The sequence below is a fragment of the Anas platyrhynchos genome, chromosome 7 (assembly GCF_047663525.1).
Source record: "Anas platyrhynchos isolate ZD024472 breed Pekin duck chromosome 7, IASCAAS_PekinDuck_T2T, whole genome shotgun sequence".
NCBI classification, from domain to species: Eukaryota; Metazoa; Chordata; class Aves; order Anseriformes; family Anatidae; genus Anas; species Anas platyrhynchos.
Genome location: NC_092593.1, coordinates 32,344,834 through 32,361,848, shown reverse-complemented (window position 1 = coordinate 32,361,848; position 17,015 = coordinate 32,344,834). Strand labels below are relative to the sequence as shown.

Here is a 17,015-nt window from a genome sequence, read left to right as displayed (position 1 = left end):
AATAAGCAGTGAAACACCGCCCACAGTGAAAAGGCAGCATAAAAAGATCTTCCTTCATCCTGCCACAACACAGTAGAGGGAAATGCCTAGCACAAGAACGGCAGAGACAGCCCAAGCCACTCCAGACTTACCGCATGTCCTGGGCTGCAGGAACAAAAAACAGCACCCAGCACCTGACCCCAGAGTTCATGCACATCACCTGGGAGATAAGGGAGATTTGGAGCAGAGCACATCACCTGGTGGAGTTTCACCCAAAAAAAAACAGCACAAGCACCTGGTCCCAGCTCTGTGATACCAACCAACGCACAGTGAGCGGGGACAGCCTGCAAATTTGCTTCAAAAAAGACACTCCAGATGTGACCTGGAAGAGGAACAAGCAAATTCCTTTCCCTCGAAAAAAATACAGATGTATCACCACAAAGACATTAATTTATCCTAAGACATTTGTCCCCAAAGGCACATTGTTTTCTCCACGCAGCTCGCCGAGCTATCAGAACAACATGCAAACAAATGCTCTCCATTACGAGTGCAACCAACCCCGTTAAAAACAACAGAACCCTGCACCTTACATTTCTTACATATGTTTTCACATATGCTACCGCCCTGCATGTTCAAGAAGCAAATAAATCAAATTGGGCCGTTCCTCACACAGAGGTTTCAGTGCAGGAACGCACTAATAGAGAATTTACTTAGCACAGGGTCTCTGAAGTCAAAGATATGCCAAAGCAGGCTCTATTTCCATGGTTTGCTTCCCTCGGGGACTGGCACTACACAGCAGCAGGGCACGTGGTGCTGGGGAATATTAGCTTGGTGGAAGGATGATATTCGGCAGCACGGTCACTACGTTGGCAAGGGAAACGGTGGGATCTCTGCTTTGCTCCTGCCCCAGCTCTGAGGCTGAGAAGTTCTCTCTCAGGTACAGACCAAATCACATATTGCTAGGGGAAACAGATCTTATAAATCTTTACATCCCATATCAACTCCAGAACAGTGGGACAACACTCAAAACATCCTCCACGAAACGTTTTGGGCGGTGGTTATTTGGATGCTTGTGCGTCTGGTTTGTTCTTTTTGCCTTTCATACTAAAGTTCCCAGGAGAGTGTTAGGAAAAAGATTTTGGTACGTTACTGCATACCTGCACATTGCTTTTCCGGGGAACCCCTGCCTAAGAGCAATGCCAGTACATCACTAAACACAACCTAGAGGTACAAAAATACAGTATCATAAAATACACTAAGTAAAGAAATACATTATCTTAGGTTGCATTGAAAATATATTTGTTAGCGGGGCGTTAGATGGGAAAATCTTCCTTAGAGCTGAGTAGATGAAAGGTTTATGTACTCACGTACAAAAGGTAAGGGTAGATACTGCCTGGTTTTCATGAAACCAGAGTCCTCGTTCCGACACTATCATCTCACCCACTTTTCTTCCCAGCTGGCACATCATTTAACTCCATTATCTTTTCTTACAAAGAGGTTTCTAACAAAGGAGCTGCTGAATGCCTTTGTGGTAGAAGCAGCTAATAAGAGAATGCGACCAACCGGCGTTCAAGTTTTTATCCATTTTGTTTACAGTTAGTAAAGAAAATGGAAGAGCAATTACCCCCATGCCGCATCTCCTCCAGCAGCCCTGCCTGACAGCCTGCCTGTGCTCCGTCTTTGCAAACCAACGTGATGGAAATCACAGCAAGCACACCCCAACAGCGAATGCTTTCTGTGCTGGGAACATCTGAGACGTGCTGATGCCAGCAGCAAGGTAAGTTAGCGCTATCTTTAATTCCTGCTGGGCAAAATATTAGAGACAATGAGGATCGAATGGGCAGCCCGTGACCGGCAGGCAAACAGACGTGTGATTCACTGGCCCAGCAGAGACTCTCCAAATTGTGCCTGAAATTTCTCCCAGGGATCTTCCGCCCTGCCAGGATCTCCCAAACAGGTTTTTCTGCCAAAGTAAGCCAGGTCTATGCTGGAGCATGAAAAATAGCCTCGGCCAGACAATTCCCCCACAACTTTCTGGAAAAACACAGATTTACCCTTGTGGTTGAACAGCTTTCACTGTAGATCTTCAGTAGTGCCAGAAAGTAACCACCTCAGAGTACATCTTCAAAATAATTGCTCGATGGAGATGAGTTATAGAAGCAGGACCCCACCATCAGTACTGCAGCTGACAAGCAAGAGGAATGAAAGCTCTGATAGCACAAGCAACGCCCATCACGCAGCAAAGCCAAGATAGCCATGCACCAGCAAAAGAGCCAAAATGTGGGGACAAGACCCTACAGGAAAACCCTCCCAAATATCACTCACACTGCTTTGCTATGGAGCAAAGGGACATGGACACATGGGGGGCACCTTCTTCCTGCAGCATTAGAAAACAGCAGTGCTTGGGTTTTGTCCTTGGGAGAAGGCACCTTCAGGAGACGATGGCATACATTACAGCCACCACCACGAACCTTTGCTTGAAGGCTTGGGAAAAAACCTTTCTGGTGTGCCCCAAGCAGACTACTGGACCATCATGGCTTGGAAAGAGCAGGACAGCTGAGATCAACTAACTGCTTTCCACCTAGATGCTCCTGTGAGCAGTTTTGTCGTCAAAAACTAAACATAGTAACTTTGCACAGATTTGTCGACAGTTGGCTTTCCGTGCTCAAAAATTATTAAAACTGCAAAATGGAAAAGCCAATTGCTTAGGAAGAAAAATGCCCTTTATGCAATCACTTAAGACTAAAAAAAAAAAAAAAAAAAAAAGCCTCTAAATTTTGAGCAAAGCACAAGTAGGTGCTGTGCCAGTTTTGAGGAACCACCAACCAGGATCTGTTGTGGGTGTCGCAGCTCCATCAGCAGTGACTTCTCCAGGATCTGCCTCTTGCTCATCTCCCTTTTAGCACACGCAGCCTCTGGCATCGCGTCAGTCCAGGGTCTGGCAGAGGCACCTCTTATTTCCTCTTTTTTGCACCCTCCTCTCTTCTGTTTCTCCCCCTTCCCTCTTCTCCAGTTTTCTCCCCATAGATTTTCTTGCTCTGTCTTTCTTCCCTTGCTCTTCCCAGCACAAGCCAGCCAATGCGTTGCACTCACCCAAAAACTATCCTCCCCTCGTTAGGAACATGGGATTAGGCCTCTGCTATTCTGTGTTTACTTTAATTATATTATTTAGCAACCAGATGTCTTTGTAAGATGCAAATTCGTCCATGCAGAATATATTCCTTGATAATCAAGGGAGAAAAAGTTGCAGCTCCAGCTGTGACTCAAGGAACTCAATTTGTTTACATTGGTAGGTACTTATTAAACACCTCCTTACCAAAGAAATCTCCAAATCAACACTTCAGAACATTTATTTTCATTGCTTACGGGGGCGTCTCAGCGAAAATACAATTTGGGCAGCAAGCTACCACCCAGGATTTCTGCGCTGTACTAAGAGGATGCCACAGCCAATGATGCTGACAGCAAGCGCGAGTAAGAAAGCTGCTACGTGTAATCAAATACTACAACCGAATGCTGAAATTTTAAGTCAACTGAATATTGATCACATTTTTTATGCTGTTGTTAAACCTCTTGAAGACACTGCAACACTACCCTGGGTTCCCAGAGCACATATTGCCAGCGATTACCCACACACCAGCACGTAACAGGTTCAGGCAGAGCACCGCTCGCTTACCCCCTCCCGGCGCGAGCACAGCAGGGGAAGAGCCCCTCTTTTGCTAAGTGCTAATTTGGGTAATGGATACAGACATCGGCGGCTTAGGAAGCAGCTTCTACCTGATGCACTCTGTGGCTTTACGCGTGAGCTGACTTTCTGGGTGCTCCTGTTGCGTTATTACTTTCAGAACAAATTGGCTTATTTTTATACAGAGGTCAGACCCTGATGGCCTTAGTTCAGTTGTTTTTTTTCTAATAGTTACTCCTTGCTTCTCGGGTTAAAAAACAAAGCCAAGTCCTAGGATCCAGCCTTAGATGCAGTCAGGAGCAGCAGCTCTGTCCTACCCACAAGCAACCCAGGCAAAACCACACTGCAAGCAGCGAGGCCAAGTGCTGCCTTTCCCCCACAGCCCTTGTGCTCTGCAGGGACGACCGCTGTGGCCCACTACTTACAAGGTGCAGGAGGATGCAGTTGTATTATTAGTTGTTTTTTAACATGCTCTCTGAGTTTAGCCTGGATATTGGCACACTGTGCCAAGCAGCCCCCAGGCTCACCCCCCTGCACATCCAAACCTGCTCTGCAGTTCCTCATTTCAACACACATCCAGCTGAAAACAGCATGGCTACAGGTACACAAGCACGTGTGCCGCTGGCCATGCTAAATAAATCTCCCTTCAGATCACAACTTGGCACACGTGAGCAGGCCACGTAGCCCATCTGCTGCAAAGCAGCTAACTTATCACAGCTAGGTCTAGAGATCGAGAAAAATTAGCACCATTTCCACTGCAGACAGGGATGACACCTTCCAGATTGGGGCTGCTGCATGGAATCAAGCAGATGCTTTCAGAAGATACGGCAGAGACTGACCCGCAGAAGAATGAAGATGAAATCACTTGCCTTCTCCTGCCTGCTGTAGGAAGGGGTGCAAGCACGGTATGTTTCTGAATGGGGATCAGCCTGTGCCACACGCAGGTTGAGGGACCAGAGAGCGAGACACCTACCACATGTGGGCCATGAGACAGCCGAGGACTGAGGATGAGGTGCTTCCCAGCTGGGGCAGCAGTCGTGGGGTGCTCATGTGGTCCTCGCTCACCTGCAGGATGCTGCCAGAGGGCACCCTGATTCCTGGGCAACACCACGCGAGGCACCACACAGCCTCTGCCTCCATCGGGGGCGATGCAGGACCATAAAACAACCCCAGCCTTTACAGAAGACAGAAGCAAGGAGTATGACTGACAAGATGACAAAAGGAAAAGACAGAGAAGATGACAACAGCAGCTGTGTGCGCCCAGGAGCCCTGGGCAGCATCTCCTGGAGCACTTGGCTCACAAAGTGCCGGAGCAGCTGAGCCCCACGCACCGCGCCGAGCCCCGGCCCCGTGCAGCAGCAAAGCTCTTTGTGGCCGCTCCTCGCTGGGGCCTCCTGTCAGGAGACTTATTTACTAAAACGGGGAATAATACATCTCGTCTAACTTAATTTACTGCACAATTTCACAGCACATCTAGAAAAACTCGTCCTGGTGTCACTATGATTACCAGCCATGATTTCTGCGTCTGGCGTTTTAGTTGGATGCTGCTTTTTTGCTATTTCATCCATAATTGGAGCAGAAGAGAAATCAGTTGTTTCACTTATTTATTTGTTGGTTTTGTTGTCTGTTTTTTTATTCCCAAAGTTAATATCCCACTACTCTTCCCCATCATTTCATAAATCCACAGACACAGGTCTCTTACACTGATTAAATTACAACACGTAGCCATGGATTTTTTTCAGCACAGGAGGAGTCGAAACACGGCCTACAATTGCTGGGCAATTCTCTCCCCTACCTGGAGGTTTCTGCAAGCTAGGTATCTGCACCCAGCAGCGAGGACACGCTAACAAGCCAAAGAAATAATACACACCAAATTGCTGAACATGGATTTCCACGGTTTCCTGTTGGCTCGCACAACCCCGTTCCCCACTTTCCAGCAATTCAGCGAAGAAGAGCAGAGGGCTGGAAAGCACTGCTTTAATTATCGCCATCAGTCTCAGAGACAAGGCATTTAAGAGCTTTAGCTGCTGTAAACACTCCCTTGATAGCAGATAAGGAATCTGCTGAAAGAGGGTTTTGTGGGGGGAAACCTCAGGGGCATACCAGTTAATCACGGCCGCGGGATGGATGCACAGGGCACCAGCCCAGCCGGGCAGGCAGCAGAGCCCACCTAAGGAATACAAAATGGGCATAAAAGGTGGCAAAAGGGTGTGTGAGGAATACTGGCTGGCTTTACCCTGTTGTAATGACCCTGAAGTCAATGAAAGTCCACTGGGGACGCGTTTGGAGCAGGTATTGTCATTCATCTCTTTCTAAGGAAAAAATAAAAATGAAAATAAAAGAACATGTTTTCTTTTTGGCAAGGCCTTCCAGGGGCACGTCACGGAAGGAATCAAAGTTAATGTAGGAACATAATTCCACTATATATTACAGCTGGGAGAGGCCCAAGGAAAGACTACACAATCAGGTCAAAAATGCTGTATTTCTGCAGATCCTCTCCTGGTCCCCAGCAGCTCGTGCTGAGGGAGCTCCCGAGCCACAGGTAGTTTCTCCACATTTAATAACCCTCTATGGATTTTTCTTCTATGAATGTGTTCCTTGCTATATTTCAAAACATGTCATTGATTTGAGTGGTGTTTAAATGAACTCGAGAACTCGGGCTTAAAGCTGTCACCAACACAAATAACTGATTGATACCAGCGATGAGTTGTGCCTACTCCTGTTAGAGATTAATTTGGCCCATGCCATTCACCGCAGACAGACAAGCCAGCTTTCCTGCAAGAAGCGGCTGAACTTCGTGGCTTTCCATGCCTGGAGGTCAAACCTTGCTTTTGGCAGGCAGAGCCCGAGCTCCTGGGCTGCCCAGCCTGCAGCTCCTCACCCCACAAAGTCAGGGGGCCCTGGGGAAGGAGCCGGCTTTCACTGAAAAGCCATTTCCTTGCACAGATCTGGACAGTTATTCCACAGACCTCTTTGCTTGGATGATACAATTAACCATTCAATTACAGGATGCTGAAAGATGCTTAAGCACTGCTTTGCATGTCGCACTGCAGTCCCACCTTTATCCACTTGAGAACACGAAGACTTCAGCACAAAACTCTGGAAGAAGTCAACGAACCATGGCTGAAGAAACCAGTCTCTAAATCTCTTCTCTATTCACTCCCCTTGTTTTGCACCTTTCTTTGAATAATTAACGTATTAACTTCCCTGGTAAAGGAGTTAAAAAGGAACAGTTACGCATCAACAGCAGGGACGTTTTACATAAACATATTTTTAATCACTGCCAGTTTCTACACGCCAGCTACCAGACAGCTTCTCACTGGGCGAACACCACAGGGATTAAGAGCCTCAAAATATTGCCCGTCTACTGCCAGCTTTGGAGGGCTGGGATTTTTCTGCTGGTGAAACCTCCCTCGAAGTCCTATGAGTGTATGCATGTTTTTAACCCTCCTGCAACATGGCTGCACGTGCCTGCATGCCCACACGCAGCAGGTTTCAGCACAATGGCAGTAGCAGCTCGTAGGGTAACTCTTCCACAGACCTCAGCAGCCTTTTTGCTTTGTATTTTGAAGGGGAGCAGCTGAAGATGAATGGTTATGAGCAGGAAAGGAGACCCACCAGATCCTGCTGCTGTCGAACTTGCCGGTGGCACGTTTTTAATGACTAGCACCTCAGGTACAGTTTGACTTTTTATATGGAAAGCACTTAAAACAGTTCAACCAGGCTCTAAAACAACGGAGTAGAAGCAGCACCATGGTGCATCTCAAAGGAGGGCTCAAAAACCAGGTCCTGGGCTCCTGCCGCTCCATGCCTGCTGTCCTCACACGTTCCTGGCACCAGGGACTGCTCCTTCCCAGTTGTTTCCAAACAGACCTCCTATTTCTATTTATTAAACACAACACCACCACGCATTTCTGTCCCAATCCCCCCGACTCCTGCTAATAAAGCAGCCTCGTCAGCAGCCTTGCAGGCTGGGGCAGCCTGCTTTTATGGAGGGGAAAAGAAGAAACAGAAAGAAGGACTAAAAAGGCAGATGAACAAACAAGTATATATCCTCCCCTGAGATTCCTCTTTTGTTTTTTCCCTTAAAAGAAGAACAAAAGAACCAACAAAACCAATTATTTTTTTCTGCAGCTGAATCAGCTCCTCCAGTGCATCACCCCCATTTATTACGGCAAAATACACTGTTAACTGTCTACAAGGCGTGGAGAGAAGAGCTGCGTGGCTTTTTAGATGGGACAGGGCTGAAATATGACCACGATGACAATTACAAGGCTGGGAGCAGGCTCTGCTCAGCCCGCCAGCTCACTTCTCCTGCCAGGCAGCGAGGTGCAGGAGGGTGGGAAGCTCAGCAGCTTTTCACGCCTGCCTGCAAAGACCACCACTTCTACAGCCACCCCATCACACGGGCTGGGAAAAATGCTCTCAACCTCTGCAGAAGAGATTAGAAACGAGACAAGGTTTTCCTTTTTCCTCCAGAGACCCTGTGAGCAGCTGGGCTATCCCTTCTATTTTTGCAGGGGCTGGATGTCTTGTCTGAAAGCACCAGAGCAGCTGATGAACTGCTCCCAGTAAAAATTTAAGGCACAAGCACATGAGTCAGGCATGAACAGCCTGACCATTCATGCTGCTTACCCCCACACGTGGCAAAGCCTTCACCTGAGTTAGCACTCAGTCCATAGCTGATTCAGACACCTCAACATGACAAAAATTCCCTGATTTTGCCCTCACTTAGCTTAAAGTAAGAGCAAACATCCTAAACTGCTGCCAGGGGACAGCTTAATGGGTACAGGTTGCCACATAAAATTGCCATAGCAGGAGAGCTAAAGCACAGGTGCATTTACACAACACTGTCCTGAGCACCAGCAGGCAGCCAGACTTTTTTTTTTTTCCCATAAAATTGCCTTTGAGAAAAGCAATTATTTATCCCAGACGTAAAACACCTTGCTTCCTCCACGTTCCCTGATAATTTGATGCCACAAGATAATAATAAAGCATCTCCACACTTTAGACAGCAGCGTAAAAATTTACAAGTGAAAAAGAAAACCCACTGCGGTGGCAGGGATGCCTAGTAAAACAAGTGGACTGTTTTAACTTTTCTGGGCTCCTCTACGACGCCGCACCGCGTTCGTGTTGTTTAAATGCACCCAAGGCCCGCACGCCTCATGCAGGTCAGGTGCTCCTCACATTTCATGCGCTAGCAGATATTACAAGGTGCACAGCTCGCCTTGGCTGGCTGGAGCAGCTCGGTGTGAACAAGGCTGCTGGTATCACTTTCACGAGTAATTTCATCTATTTTGTAAAAGGTTAGGACAAAATTAAGATTAAACTTTGATGCTCTCGACACTTCTCTCTCTTTTTTTTTTTTCTCTTTTTTTTTGAAGAAGGTATTTTGAAGAAATTATTACGGTAATAAAGGAAAGGACAAATATATGTCAGTAATAGAAAACAACTTTATCCTCCTGCTGTGAGAAATGGGCCGTGCAGCACCGAGCAGCACCGTGCCCTGGTCGGAGGGGACACCCCGGCCTGGCCTCGCTTAATGGGAGCTTCTCATTGACTGCTGCCGGGCCAAGTGTCCACCTAGAGATTTGATATTTGCCTTCATGGCTGCTTCTTAATCAAATAGGGTACTTTTAGAACGAAATTACCGTGGCTGTATTACGGAGAGAAGACATCTCACTTCAAGGGCATAAGCCAAGCATTAAATGATGGACATTAGAGAGAAACTTCTTCTGGTGAGCAACTTACTGCACCCCCACGGCGCTGCACGCTTTCCTGCTTCCAGAATGATGGCTTTGCTTCGCGCTGCCTGCCTCCTCCCAGGCCCACGGGCCTCGGTCCTTCCTCGTCATCTGCTTCCCTGGGGAAGGCCAGCAGGATCCCCAGGCACAGCATCCTGTGCTCCTCTCCCCTTCTAGGAAGGGAGCAAGGGCCGTGCGAAGGCCTCAGCGGTCCTCTCGATGGAGGGACAGGAGGGTGGCCTTCACCCCGAGGCCCTGGGGTGGTCTGTGAGGGGGTTTCTCCTCTGTGTGGCCTGGCCTCCCAGGAGACTACTGGGGGGTATTTTGGGTTGAGGAAGGCTCAAAATCGTGACAGGAATCATGGCAGAGGACTCAGTGTTTATACAGAGCAGCTCAGACCCTGCAGCCCCCAGAGGCTGATGTTATTCCAGCCTGGACAGATCCTGAGGGAGCCCCAAAAGCTTTGTCACTGCCTTGGGCCCCAGGGGTAGGAAGCACATCCCTCACTTCTGGCCCTGAGGCACAAGCACCTACTGTATCCCCAGGGACAGGAGCAGCCCTTCTCTCTTCTCTTGCTCTTCTGTAGCCACACATCTTGGCTATTCTTGGTCTCTGACACTTCATAGGTCATGAAACCACCCAAAGCTTTCACCCAGCAGCTCCACAGCATCAATTCTGGGTTCTGCATGTGGGCTGGTTTCTGGACAAGATTGGCTGAAATTAGAGCAAGCGGTACCCTTCTGCAGCATCTTCCTTCAGACTACCTTCAAATGCCCACCTTGTGACAGATTCCAGCTCGATAAGGTCCCACTGCAGGCAAAAGCAAAACCAAGTGGTTTGCTGAGAAGGTAAGGACAGTGCTGTACACGATGAAGTTATGGGCCATCATTCGTAGTGGCGTTTCTGTGTAGTTACTTCCAAATGATTCATTATCCTAAGTTTTCTTATTCTCCTAGCTTGAAGATAATTCAGAAATAACTTGATTAGATACACTTCCCATCAGTGGAAACAGTACTAGAAAAAAAAAATGTTTTACTTGTTACTGCCTAGTGTTCAATTTTCTGATTTGATTTTTTTTTCCCCACAAATTTAATTCAGCTTGTTAAGTAGTAATATAATCAAGAATGGCAAGTATGGATGCCAGTTTTACAGAGATTAAATCATCTCTAAAGAAACTAGCAACAAAAGAGTCAAAAAGAAAATCCGATCCTGCTGGAAATCCATTAGTTTTAAAAAGGACACACTTGCTCGAAAGGGCACTGATTAAATCAACTGAAGCATTGTATAAAATAATTGGGTGGGAGGAAAGGGACGGTTAATTATTATGCTATAAACATGGTTATTGCTAACCTGAGTAGTTGCACAGATTACAAAGTCGGGTGGTTTATTTTCCAGTGATCAATCTCTGAGACTTCTGCCTGAAACAACAGATGTATATACAGAATGCACATGCATACACTGTGTTTATATATATATATTTTAGTTTATATATATATTATATATAAACAGTTTGTATATATATATAAACAGATTAATTAATTTTAAAAATACAGAAACAGCAAACAAAAACCCAAGGCTAATGCCCTCCAGCAGTAACTGACATGACAGTGATTACCAACACCTGCAGAAAAAGTCCTGCTGCATGCGGTGATATCCTGGGACATGGAGCAAGACACGCTGGGAGTGGGGCAGCCTTTCCTTCCCCAACACCCCTGGGACCTGCGCCCCAACCTCAGCAACAGCATTTAAGCTCTGATCTCACGGCTACTGGACAGCCACGACTCCGAGGTCTGCCGTGGAGAGAGGTCAGTGTGTTGCAAAGCAAAGTCCCTAAGCCCTCTGCACCGATCTGTCACTTGAGGATACCGCTAGGTACTCCTCCTGGTAAAGCTCATGGAAAAATATATATGAGACAGAGAAGGCTTGCAGTGGATGGCTGGCATCTTTCCCCCAAGTTAAGTAACTCAGAGGATGCTCAGTCACCAGGAAGGTTTATTCCCAGAGTCAAACTAAAAAAACATGAGACTGTTCTGGTCTGAACCACTCAAAAAATAGGCTCAAAAGGAGGACTGTGACATTTAGGTAACGTTTTTCTCCCTGCAGTTCTGCTCCCTGACCACGGCCTGTATCTGGATGCTTTTCTCTTCATCCAGCACCCAGGCATCTGAATCTGGAAGTCCTCTTGCCATCCATTCACACAGATGCTCTCCACATTTTAGAGAACCAGAAATGGCATCTCCCTTGCACAGAAGCCCTGCCCCAAAGCAGCCATCCTGCACAGCTACAGTGCAGAACAAGACTGCATGCTTCAGGCTTATAAACTTGCATGCAGAGGCTGCACTTTAACACAATGAGTAACGCCGAGGAGGCTGCTTCTGGCAACAGGAGAGGAAAAGCACAACCGTGGGGAGAGGGAGAAAGGTGGATCAGTACTAAACAGGGAAAACAGAGCAAGTAAAAATATTTAAAGAAAATAGCAGGACTGGGGAAGCACTGGAAAATTTTCCATGGTTCCCAAAGCTTCGTACAGATGGTCTTGTTTCTAGAACTTCTCTGTGAAACAGTTACTGTGTTTTCATGATAGTAGCATCACTGTCACTGCATTGCATGCTATTTTGGCTTTCTGTAATGCAAATCCTTTCCCAAACCTGAGGGGTTCCCAAAGGCACCTTGGGACATTCGCAGCCTAAAAGCTAAGGGGAGAGGCCAAGGCACCACAAAAGACATAAAAATACCCCTTAGCTTCACATTGCTGACCTCTTAATAAAAAACAACTTGAAAATTATATCTATATGTGGTGAATTTCTACCACAGCCCAGTAAAGAGAGAAACGGAAAGGTAACAGTGGAACTGAGTAAAACTGCACAGGGCCGGGCAGGGATGCTCCCCCAGCAGGGCACCCAGCCTGCAGCTCCTCGTCGGGAGGAGACACCTTTGGCAGGTTGTCATTAGCACCCTGATCCTGCTTTCTTTCCTCTGGTTTCCGTGTATCTAGGTCATTAGCTTCAAAAATACGGCATGCAGCATAGGGAAAGGGCTTATAAGAAAAACAAACACATCTTTGTTTGCTCCAAAAATGGAAACTCCAGGATTAAAGGTATCTGTATAAGAACTAGTATCACAGATGAGCTGAAAGCTTTTTTGTTTTTCAAATCAAGAGAGCGAAGGCCCAAAGGTACGCACTGTGCTCTGTTAATCCACCAGCTACTTGAATACCCGAATCCTTTCCACTGTTCACCCCCTTTCTTTTATTTTCTTACCCTAGCTACTTTCTGTCTCTTCACAAGCAGCAATCTTTGCCACAGCAGATCTCCTTCCTGCTGCCTGCAGTATTTACCCTGCAACTTCTTGCTGCTACGAGTTAGCTGCAAAGATGCTCCTCAGCCCAAAATCCGGATAATTGCAGAAGACCAAAGTGAATGAGCAAACACTGCCTTGGATTACACGGGCTGGCTTATCCTCAAACATGCTGAAATCCAGCAGCAACTGGAAGCCTGAGGCAAAATTATTCAAGTCCCAGTCCCAGTTTGACCGGCATAGCGTTGTCTTCAAGGGCGTTAAGCCCTGCTGCCCTCTCAGGGGAAGGGAAGAAAGAGCCACAGGTTCAAAGGTGCTGTGCTACCAAGTTGTTATTCCAATTTGGAGACTGCTGCCTTTTCTTCTTTTCCCCCCTCCTTGTTATTTTGGTTATTCCCCCTTCAGTCATTTCACAGTGAGATGCTAACAGGCTGCCAAATAAACCCTTTGGAGAACATAAGGATGTTACATGCTTCATGATTCCTAAAGAAAACATCCAGTACTGTATTAGGGATTTTACATAGTTCGATTTAACTCTTGTGCACTTGCACTAGGCACCCATGAACAGTGGCTGTCCATCTGCATATTGCAAAGCTGCGCCCTCTGCTCACTTTTTTTCAGTTCTTCCCCCAAAATGCCTCCATCAAACCCTGGACCCGAGCAATCCTTAATCCAATGATCCACAGAGGACAGCGCTGCCCAACCCTGGCAGCTTCAAGCTCTAAACAAATGCACGAGCTGCCTCTCCTTCCCCACGAAGCAAAAACATCTTAAAAGGCAAGTGACAGCCATTCTGACCCCACATACAGTTGTTTGTTTTTGTTTTTACTTTTTTCCTTTTCTCTTTTAAGGCACATTTTGCAGACAGATGGAGCCACGACGCTACTGCGGCACCTCATCGAAATTCTCACCCAGTTTCGCAGCAGCTTGAGGCTGCCCCTGATGAACAGGAGCAGCCCCCACCGAGGCACCCCAGCACCCTCCAGGTCCCCTCCACAACTCCTTCCCCACCCCAGGGGCAGCCAGAAGAGCACGGAGGCAAGGAGCACCTCGGGCACCTGTGGGGCTGGCCCTGCTTGCTCCTGCAAGATGCTTCCCAGCCCTCTGAGGAAGTTCAGGTTTCTGCCTCGATTTTTGCTTGATTTTTTTTTCCACTTCACTTTGGAAAAGCCATGAAAAATCCCTTCCCTCCCTGCATTCAGAAGCGATGCTTTTGAACTGCTACTATTATTTTTTAATAAACTGCGCTTGTCCAAAATGGCAGGGTATTTAAGAGAAAATGACACTAATTTATGCGAAAGTAAATGATATAATTGCAATATTCATTTCCACCTCGAGTCAATTTTCAAGGTGGTAATGGAAACCAATATGGCTTGAATGGGAAACATCTGGCAGGCAAATCCAAGGAGAGATGCTCAGCACTAAGAAAATGCAACGACTGCAGAGAGATTTGGTGAAGTCTGCTGCAGGGGCAAAGGCAGCCACAGCCTTGTTCACAGGCTGTCTGGGAAACACGGCTCGCTTCGCCAGCCTTCCTCCCAAATTTAGTCCAGGAAGGAGAGAAATGCAACAGAGACTCAGATGTGGCACAGAGATCAGCACAAGACACAGCCAGGGAGCTAACCACATCAAGCAGAGGAAAGATGATAAAGTTTCAGTAGTGTACCAGATTTTTTCTTCTAAGTATCACCCTGCAAATACTGTGGATAGCCAAATAAACAGTACTAAGCAGAAAAGGGACATAGAAAAGACCTCAAGCCTGGCCACAATGAAGGAAGACCATTTCTACTACAGTCATAACCGATAAAAGAGGTTGCTGGAAAGAGAAGTCTTGATGCCTTTTGTTGAGGAAACACCAGTTTGTGATTAATACATTGCAGAAACTGTTCAAGAACACTGCACCCAGCTGAAAATCCGGACTCTGTAGTGTTTTACTACCAAGGTTAGAGAAAGCTGAAAGGAATCAATATTCTTGGCGCATCCACTGCACAGTTCAAAGCTGCCTGTCTGCCGATTTCAGACTGCATACAGGGCTTTCAAGAACTCTAAAAACTGCTCAGAAAAAAATAGTATAAAAAGTTTTAAGTCTGAATCAGTTTTCTCCCCCTTTTCTTTTTTCTTTGTTTTTAGACCATCCCAAACATCCCTGCAGCACTCCCTCCATGCATCTAAGGGTTTGGCTCCTTATAAAAAAAGAAAATCTAGCATTTCTCACTTATTTCAGGCAGCATAATATTGGAAATTGCCTGAAAGTCACCAAGACTCCTAGGGAAATCCTACACTGGGCTCCTCTGGCCTTAACAGCTGCATAAAGGTCCTTGCCAGCAGATTCCTGATAAGCGTAACTTGTATCATCTTGATCTGGAGCATCACCTCAAAGCCCACAGACAACAGGTTTGTTTTAATAAGTTACCTTTCCCAGGTCAAAAAACTATCAAAGCATATGGGTCATACAGGCATGGAAATTCAAGGTCAAGAACGTAGATGACATTAAAAACAATTGAAAAAACAACTTTGGGGATTCTCTGCTTTCTGAGAGCACAAAGCAAATCTTGTGGCTGACACAAGATGACAGGATCCAAGACACTTGTTGCGACAACAATGTGAGCAATTAAATCAGCTTTATCCTTCGGAAATAACTTGGTATGATCTGTGGAAATGTCACACAGGATTTCAACTCAGCGACTATGCCAGCAAAACATTTTTTGGATTAATTATAGGAACGAGTCAATCAATCTGACGTTGCTCACAGGGAGAAAATAAACATAGAAAGCAGTGAGGTATACTCTGATCTAGCATGGCTGCCTCTGTGTTAACTGTCCAAAGGCTGAAAAAGCTCTTTTACATCTATTGCAGCGAGGGATACCATGTGAAACTCGGATTTACAGTCAACACAGACACAGTTTGAATAGTAACAGAGCTTTGATTTACAATGCATATTGGATTAAAGAAAGAATTCTGACTATGAAAACTTTCCAAAGTTTCACAACCACTGAGGGATTGAAGCAAAACCTTTTTTTTTTTTTTTTTTTTTTTTTTTTCCTAAAGTGACATTTTTCATGAACACCACCAAAACACAACCCAAAAAAAAAAATCCATCATCATGTTGTATTTTTGTAGGGAACTCAGATTCAGTTAGCTGAGAAAGAGCCGCAGCAGCATTTGCAATTAGCCAAGACAAGAGGCTGTCTGCGGGATGGCTGCTGGGCTGGGTTACGGCACCAGCTTCTCTCTGTTTCCAGCATTAGCAGGATTGTTCTGCTCCATGATGGGCTGACTGACTTCCTGCTGACTTCCACACCCTGAAAATCACAGCAGTTAGGAACTTAGATCACAAAAAAAGTACCAATAATCAGAGTTTCCGACTTGCCATTTCCTTGGGAAAAGCCTGAACCTCAGCCTCAGCCCTGCATCCCAGCTAGCCGTAATTACATTACAAACACAGGAGGAAAGCACACACTCTGCTTCACCCTGTTCTCCTTAGCAAAGCACAGGATTTGCAATTGTGCTTACACTACACTAAAAAGAGGCTGAATTGTTCAGGTAAACACAAGTCCTGAACACAGAGAGTTTAGAAAGGACACGATCAGCAGTTCACATCAGGCGATTAGGAAACGCAGACACTGATCACTGGCATATTACAGCCCAGACTAGATTTAGCAGTACAGATTTTCTGTCCTTACCTAGTTTTCAATTGCACAAACAGACCCTGTTTGCTTTACTACCTGAGGATGCCCTTGGCAAACTACACTGGAGATGGTGATGTGTCTTTACTTATGAATAATTATTTATTTATAAATAATAAAAAAAGGCACTAACACATGTGGTCTGGGACCAACTCAATGGTCCCCACTGCATGGCTCAGCCAACAACCCGAAAGCCATCAGCTGGTTAAAATGGGGGGTTAAAAAAACATTTTTTTATTTTTTTATTTTTTTTTAAAACAGGAAACTACCCAGCACACCAGACAGTAATCATGTCCATGTTATGGTTTAGAGGAGTCACTTGGATCTGGACGCATCCCCAGACCTGCCTTTATCTCAGAGTTACGCAGTGACCAGCAGGACCCAAGCAACGCAATGCCAGGTCCATGTTGGCCCCACTAAGGGCCAGGGTTGGACCAGATGACGTCCTGTGGTCCTGTCCAAGGATGTTATTTTACTACTCTGAGTACAGGAGCAACCCCAGCTTGTACCTCAAACCCCCAGGGCCATCACCGCTGCTCCACTCCTTCACCATCCAAAAGCTGAAGCTCTCCGAGGGCTCTGAGCCTCCCGGGTTTTCTCCCAGCTACTTATGGGAGAATCCATGCA

General features: G+C 46.3%; 1 protein-coding gene across 2 annotated transcripts in view; it reads right to left on the bottom strand.

The window, feature by feature from the left end:
* ERBB4 (erb-b2 receptor tyrosine kinase 4) overlaps window positions 1–17,015 on the bottom strand; it is a 564,466-nt gene that overhangs the window by 485,495 nt on the left and 61,956 nt on the right. The window lies entirely within an intron of this gene.